The sequence below is a fragment of the Humulus lupulus genome, chromosome 8 (genome assembly GCF_963169125.1).
Source record: "Humulus lupulus chromosome 8, drHumLupu1.1, whole genome shotgun sequence".
Taxonomy (NCBI): Eukaryota; Viridiplantae; Streptophyta; class Magnoliopsida; order Rosales; family Cannabaceae; genus Humulus; species Humulus lupulus.
The window spans coordinates 158,309,415-158,317,772 of record NC_084800.1 but is presented as its reverse complement, the minus strand read 5'-3'; the positions used below and the strand labels follow the sequence as shown (position 1 = coordinate 158,317,772).

Sequence of the window (8,358 nt, the reverse complement as noted above, 5' to 3'; positions counted from 1 at the left end):
CAATTGTCAAAGGTGTGACCATCACCACAATACACATAAGAAGCTTCTATAAGCTGCCCCTTTTGTTGACCCATTTGTGGACTCATACCCACGCTCATATTCTTAAGAATATTCGACATAGAAGAAACTTGGGCCGCCAATGAAGTCAGTGCATCAACCTCATGAACACCAGCCACTTTCCTCCACGTAGGTGCTCTAGTAGTTGGCCATTGATAGTTATTGTTGGAGATCCTCTCTAGAATTTCATAAGCTTCATTGTATGACTTGGCCAAAAGTGCCCCATTTTTCGAAGTGTCAACCACCATTCTTGTGTGAGCATTTAGACCATTATTCTCCATTTGGATGCAATGAGGGATGCCATGATGAGGGCATTTTCTTAGTAACTCTTTGATCCGCTCCCATGCTTCATATAAAGACTCTTCATCTAGTTGTTGGAAAGAAGTGATCTCATTTCGTAGCTTGGCATTCTTGGTGGGTGGGAAGTATTTCATCAAGAATCGCTCGGCTAATTCTTGCCAAGTGGCCACTGAATCGGACGGGAGGGAGTTCAACCAAGCCCTTGCTCTGTCGCTCAAAGAGTATGGAAACAACTTCAGTCTCAGGGCATTTTCTATAACTCCGGGCAGCTTGAAAGAATCACTCACTTCAATGAATAAGCGAAGATGAAGGTGAGGATCTTCTGTTGGCATCCCACTAAACTGACCTACAGTTTGAAGCATTTGGAACAGAATGGGCTTCAAGTCGAACTGTGTAGCCTAAATTTCTGGTCTCATAATGCCCGGATTAAGCTCGTTAAAGAGGGGGAGAGCATATTGCCTAATAGCACAATCTCTGTCATCAGCCACAATCACTGCATTTTTCCCATTATTGGCATCTACTCTCCCTCGAACTACTCTCTCTTGAGCAGCTCCTGCTTAATTTGCTGCCCTTTGAGCTGCTCCCTGTTGAGCTCCTTGCTCAACATCCATCACTGCTACTTCCCTTTTTGATTTTTGTATCCTTCGCCTTCTTCTAAATGTACACTCGAATTTTGGATCAATGGGAAGTAGTTTAGGGTCTTGATTCTCATTCATACACTGTGTAAACATGAAATTGCACAAGGATCACCCAAGTTAGCACAAAAAAAAAAAAAACCAAATTGCAATATACTCAATTTCACAATAAATGACTTTAAACAGTCCCCGGCAACGGCGCCAAAAACTTGTTGCGTAAATTTAAGCCAAGTGCAAGTGTACACTGTCAACAATAAGTAATATAGTAACAAGTACTGGTTATCTTATCCACAAGGACTGCTTTTTTTTTTTTAGTTTTTGATTGTGAAACTAAGTTCTAACAAAATGATTTAAAAGCACTAAAATTAATTAAAAAGATTGCGGTCTAAGAACTAAGTAATTAAATACTAATTAATGCAGAAAAATAAAAGAAGCAACTCAGGAAAATTGATTCAAGGAGTAACAAATGGTATGATGGCAACTAGAATAATTATCCCCCTAATATCCAACTCTGACAGTGATGCTGCAGCAACTGGTGGTCTACTAGTCAAGAATTTTAATTAAGTTTCATAGGCTTTCGTCAAAGAACTATGATTCTAATCTTTTAATTAAATCACATATGTCTATGCTAATTCAATTTCAAATATTTAATTCAAGCATCAATTCCACAAGACTATGCATGGCAATAATATATGTCTATATCACTACAATATTGAAATCAATTAATTCAAGCATGCACCATTCAAATAGTGTGTCAATTAATTCCAAAATTTTCATATTTGAACATTAATCCAACTTCTTACTAAAGGTGATCAATCATTAGCAAGTATTAATCATGAGAAATATTTGAATGAATAAACCTAAGTTGCATTAGCATCAAACTCAAAATATCACAAGTCACATATTAGGGTTCAAATTATCCTAGGTAATTATAGTTTAGCTCATAGTTACAAACTCAAAAACAACCCAATAAATGGAGTTTATATTCAGAAAGTTAGCAAGAAAAATTAAAACTACTAAGAGAAGAGAGAGAGAGAGAGAGGCAAGCCAATGGGAGGAAGTTTCCAAGTTGTCCTTTTCTTCTAGGTGTCTCCTTTTCTTTTCTTGTCTTCTTCTCCCTTCCAAGCTTTTCAAGATATATATATATATATATCTATATATCCCTTGATAAACCAGGTGGCTGCTCTACCCTTTTTGCTCTTTGGTTGTAGTATTTTCCAAATTAGGGAAAAAGATGATGATAATAGGTTTTATCCATTGGTCCTTTTTGCCCCATGTGGGCTTTTTGTTTTCTTCTCTTTTTTTCTTTTCTTTTTTCTTCTTTTCTTCTTTCTTTTAAAGCCCAATGGGTCCAAAAAATTTTAATGGACCAAAACCCTTTTAATTATTGCTCAGCCCAAATTACATAAATAAATAAAAAACTGAGTTGGCAAATTACTCTCCCACGTGGGCCCTTGAAGCAGCTGACTAGGCAGACGCAATGCTGCTGCAATGCTGCAGCATTCCCTCCTACTGGGACCATTTAAAGCTTCAATTTCTTTCCTAAAGTCCAAAATTCTACCAACCACCTGCCAAGGCAAAATTTCACAATTTAGGGTATATTTTTCCAGCTTTATACTAATATCTAATATTATCTTGTTATATTTAATATTTGACAAAACTAAAATAAAGACACTAAAAAACACCCTAAACCACTCCTTCATGATAAAAATATAAGTTTAAAAGCATAAAAATAACTCTAATTCCTAGAGTTATCAATTTCCCCAAGTACGACTTTACTTTGAGGTATGTGGTTATTTATGTAGTCATGCTCTAGAAAAGTAGCATTCATAGATACAAATGTTTTTGTTATCTTTAGGACTATAAACTATAACACATTTTGTTTCTTTGGAATATCCTACAAACATGCACACTTCAGTGCGTGATTCCCACTTCCCAGTCTTTCCTTTAAGCACGTGTGCAGAACAACCCCATATACGGAAATGGCGTAAACTAGGTTTAGTACCATTCCATAATTCCAATGGTGTTTTCTGAATAGACTTAGATGGAACAACATTGAGTATGTATAGAGCACATTTTATTGCATAACCCCAGAATATCAAAGGCAATGGTGAGAAACTAATCATCGATCTAACCATATCTAATAAGGTTCTGTTGCGCCTTTATGAAACTTTATTTTGTTGTGGAATTCCAGGTGCAGTGAGTTGGGATTGAATTCCATGCTCACGAAAATGGTCCTCAAATTCATAATCTAAGTACTCACCACCTCGATCTGATCGAAGTACTTTTAGTGGTTTACCTAATTTCTTTTTAGCTTCTGCTCAGAATTCCCTAAACTTATCATAGGTTTCGGGTTTCCTCTACATTAAGTATAGGTAACCATATCTTGAATAATCATCAATGAAAGTGACAAAATATTCATAACCATCTCTAGCTTGGACATTTAGTGAACCACAAACATCTGTATGTACAAGTTGAAGTGGTTATGTGGCTCTTGAACCTTTAGCAGAGAAAGGTCTCTTGGTCAATTTTCCTTCTAGACAGGATTCACAGACTGGGAGAGAACAAATAGATGGTTCTCATAAAGGACCATCCTTTGTTAGTCTGTTAATTCTGTCTAGACCAATATGTCCCCAATCTTAAATGACATAGAAATGTTTCACTATTAGAATCTGTCTTTTGTCTTTTAATAGATCTAGGATTTGTAGTATTAAATAATTCAGAATTATAAACATGCTCCATGTTGGACTCTAATTTGTAAAGTCCACCTTTAGACTTTGCAGAACAAATGTCAAAACCATATTTCGAAATAACAATCGAATTATTATTAAAATAAATATTAAAACCTTGTTCATGCAATTTTGATAAGGAAATTAAATTTCTAGTAAATCCAAGAATAAAATAAACATTGTCCAACACAATAATTTTATTATTATAAAAAAACTAGGCGAGGTTTTCCAACTTCAACTGCCGAGATCTCCTGACCATTTCCAACTCTCATAGTCACCTCTCCATGAACCAGCTTCCTCGAAGTACTAAGACTCTGCGAAGAAAAACAAACATGATTAGTGGCTCCAGAATCAACTATCCAAGATGAATAATCACCTTCCACTAAATAAGATTCTAAAACAAGCAAATCAAATTTACCCTTCTTTTTGTCTTTCATTTCAGCCAGGTACTTAGGAAAATTCCTTTTCCAATGACTGTCAACTCCTCAATGAAAGCATGATCCTTTTGGTGCCTTCTTTTGGGAGTTCTTTGCAGAATTATTCTTCTTGGAAGACTTGTTGGTATCTCTAGTTGTTTGTCATTTTTCTTGTCCTTTCCTTGGCCATCTTTCCCTTTCTTTGAATTATCATTTGAAGTGGAAGACTTGATTTCAGCAACATTTGCCTCCTCAACCTTGGTGGAACTTTTTTTAGAGACTCAAAAGTTTGCAACTCATTCAGCAGTTGGGTCATGTTGTACTCCAACTTGTTCATAACATAGTTGGTAGTGAATGTCGCAAAAGTTGGTGTGAGAGATTCAAGTATCATACTTACTTGAGTTCTCTCATCAATGGTCGCACCATGTATTTCTGCATCGTTCAATATGTTGATCATGTCTAGGATATGTTCTCTGACGAAAATATTTTTCTTCATTTTCATATTCATGAAGCTTCTAGTAGCATCATGCCTGCACTTATCAGATTGCTGGCCAAACATGCCTTGTAGAGATTCCCAAATCTCATAGGCTGTTTCAACAGTTTCAAACTTCTTTCTGAGCACATCACTCATACTAGCAAGCATATAACATTTGACCTTATTGTTAGATAAGATCCTATCGTCATACTTTTCTCTTAGCAGTTTTGGCAGTAGTGAGAGCATGAACCTTAGGACATTCCTCATTTAGGACAAACATGTGGTTTTCACATATCAAAACAATGTTCATGTTTGATTTCCATTTCACGTAGTTATCACTAGTCAATTTCTCATTAGCAAGTAAAACAGTTACAGGGTTTGGGTTGGACATATTACTGAAAATTAAATAAATAAAATATAATGAATTACTGCATATAATAAATATCAATTTATATATGGAATACTAAATATGATGCATGAATGCAACACGTAAAACAACACATAAAAAATTAATTACTAGTCCACAATAGATTAATTTGAAAATTAATGGACTGCCTTAGGGTAGGTCAGACTAATCACAAATTAACCTTGAGACAATATCTCAACTTCATAAGTGAATTATGAATTACTGTTAGTTTGGTCAAGATGCACTAGTTGCGCTCGAAAGCTTAGATACATCTTCAGAGTGTAACCCATTATTTTTCGATCAATGACTTAACTCAAGAGTGTGTCTTAGGGTCAGTCATACTTGAAATACATTACTAATCCTATTCTCATATGAGAAGTCAACCTTGAGATAAAATAAACATATTTGGAAGTCTTTCCTTAGGGAGGCCGCAAATGGAGGCTACACGAGGCCCTTCCTATGCCTCTCGGTGTTCAACCAATAATGGAGACCATGAGACTTATTGTCATAATTCTCTCTCCCACTCACTATGTAAAAATTGTGTTTTTCTCAAAATCAATATTTTTCAATTAGGTTGTAAAGCTAATTAAATTAATTTTACCAAATGATATTCTAATAAATACTAATCATATTATGCAAAATAAATAATCGTGCCCTAGATTTTATTTTGCTTTATTAAATAGAATACCATTTTATTTAATAATTTTTTTTATTAAATAAGAAAATAAACAACTTTAAATTATTTTTACCATCTTAACTAATTAAGACTAAATTAATTATATGAGTTATCAAATAAAAAACATATAATCAATCCTAAGCATGTTTCTAAAAAAATGCATGCTCAATATGTACTATGTGGGTAATATGTATGACATGTTATTATGCATGATAAAGTATTAAAAAATTTAATCATGTTCAAGCAAATAAATAAAGAAATATATACGGGTTGGGTGTTTTGGGTATTTCTAGAAAATTACAACACTTGCAAAAAATACAAAAAAACAATCAAACTAAGGCCTAATAAAGAGCAACTCCTTTGATCTTGGACCTTCTCCTTTAGTCTTTGGGTCATTACCATTTTAATTAACCATTATGAGTTAAATAACCTTTTAATTATTTTAAACAAATTTAAAATAAGCAAACTTTGGGTTTTAATACCCAACAAGTTATTGAGGCTCAATTTGAATTTGGACTCACCCCAATTAGCTCAAAATTTATAATTAAAACACTTATAATTATATTGGGCTTAAACATGCCAAAATGGATAATTACACATCCATTAGGGGTGCGGCTGGCTGTAGGGGCAGCGACTCGGGCATCGGGGTTTGTCCTCGAGACTCGGGCCATTACAGAATTTTTCCATAATTTAAATAAATAAATCACAAAATTCCTATGCCCAAAAATTGCTTATAATTTTTGTATATCTAGAAAAAATTAAGAACTTTTCAAACCAAAAAATACTATGAAAACCAACCCTTAAGAACATAAACAATTAATACACAAACATCCATCCATTCATATATTACACATAATATAAAAATGCATATGATAACCACACAGTAATTAACATATCCAATGATTAAAGATGGCTCTGGTACCAATTGTTAGGAACGGTTCTTAGTATACAGCGAAAATTGCGGTAATGGTATTCAACAAAATATTTCATATAAACAACTTTATATGAGGATCTTTTAATATGAAATATGTTAATCAATATATTTGATATGTATATGAAAAAATAATACGAAATGATTTACCTCTTATAGCCTATCAATAATCCTTGAATCTTTTCATATATGTTTCGATCGTCCTATCCTTGCTAGAGTACTCACGCCTAGATCTTCCAAGACTTTCTCTACACCTCAAGATGTGGGTGGGCACATAGAGAGCAAGGATTAATTTTGTGAATCAAATGTATTCTCAACACACGAGACTTTTGATTATAGGCTAGAGAGAAAAGGTTTTTGCTTTGTGAAAAAGATGATAGTTTTTCTTCTTTTTAAAAACTTGTTAAGACTTGTTGTTTCTATTTTCTATCATATAGAATATATAGGCATTATTACCATAATAATAATAATAATAAAGAAAAATAATCATCTTTTTATAATAATAATAATAATAATAATAATGATAAAAGACAAAGTCTAACTTTCAATTTTCAAAGCCCCTTTAAAATATTTTATCAAATAATTAAAAATGAAAATAAAAAACCAACTTCTGATAACATCAGAAGTGCCACACGCATAGAGCAGTCCAAGCCCTATTCATGTGGCCTATCCCTAAAAAATGGGATTTTGATTTTTTCATGTATTTTAATTTTAATTAATTAATAATTAGAAATCCAAATAAGGTATCATCTTTTTAAGGAAAAGATAACAACTTAAATTTCAAAATTCAAAATTCAAAATTTGAATTTTCATTATCATCTTATTATTAATTAAATAAATGTAATAATGAAAACTAATTTTGACTATCCATATTTATTTATTCACACTTAAATAAAATAGTTGATTAAAATCAATTTATTCCATTTCTACACAATTTCAAAAATTGCACAAATGCAATAATAAATTGTGCAACTTCAATTATCACATAATTTCACAATTGTCCCGAAGAATAAATATTCTCTCAAATAGTTCATTCACAGTTTAACCTTTGTATCAACTCTTACCTTGATTATTGTTGATAGAGCTGCCCTGGGGACCTATGGACCAATAATTCCAAGGTCCAATAAATGAAAGATTATTAACCAAAACTCTTTGATTTAATAATCATATTTATTAATCTCATGATTATTCCACTATAAATATGAGACTGAACTCTTGAGAATTAAAGACATATATTTACTGAGTACTTTATTGTAATCATATAGTGTCCATTGATATAATCATTACATACAAATTAATCCTTTATAGATGATTCATAATTAAGTGAGAATAAATTACCGTTTTACCCTGTTAATTATATCTTGATTCCTAATGTACCATTGACTTTACTAGTGAATGTTAATTCCTAATTTGATTATGAATTTGACGTCAATAACCTTTTCAGTTCTAAAAGCCAACCCAATAGGGAATCATCATTAAATCTATAAGAAGCTATAGATTTCATGTCTGTTATGCTATGTACCCAGCCATATACATCATTGAGTCCCCAAAACAATAGTTCTTAGCCTGAGCATTCTAAAAAACCATAACACATGAATCAGAGGGTCAAGTGACATATATAGGAGTTCATAGTAACTTCAGGATTCAAATCAGTTTGTATATGATCATCAGTTGATGTGTTTTATAATACTACAAAATGATATTTAAACAAGTATTATTAAATCACATATGGT

At 32.7% G+C, this 8,358-nt stretch overlaps 1 non-coding gene across 1 annotated transcript; it reads left to right on the top strand.

The window, feature by feature from the left end:
- The first annotated feature begins 354 nt into the window (after positions 1-354).
- LOC133798795 (small nucleolar RNA R71) lies at positions 355-461 on the top strand. Its single transcript, XR_009876014.1, has one exon. It is a non-coding gene; the product is annotated as a small nucleolar RNA R71 (small nucleolar RNA).
- Positions 462-8,358: the final 7,897 nt, after the last annotated feature.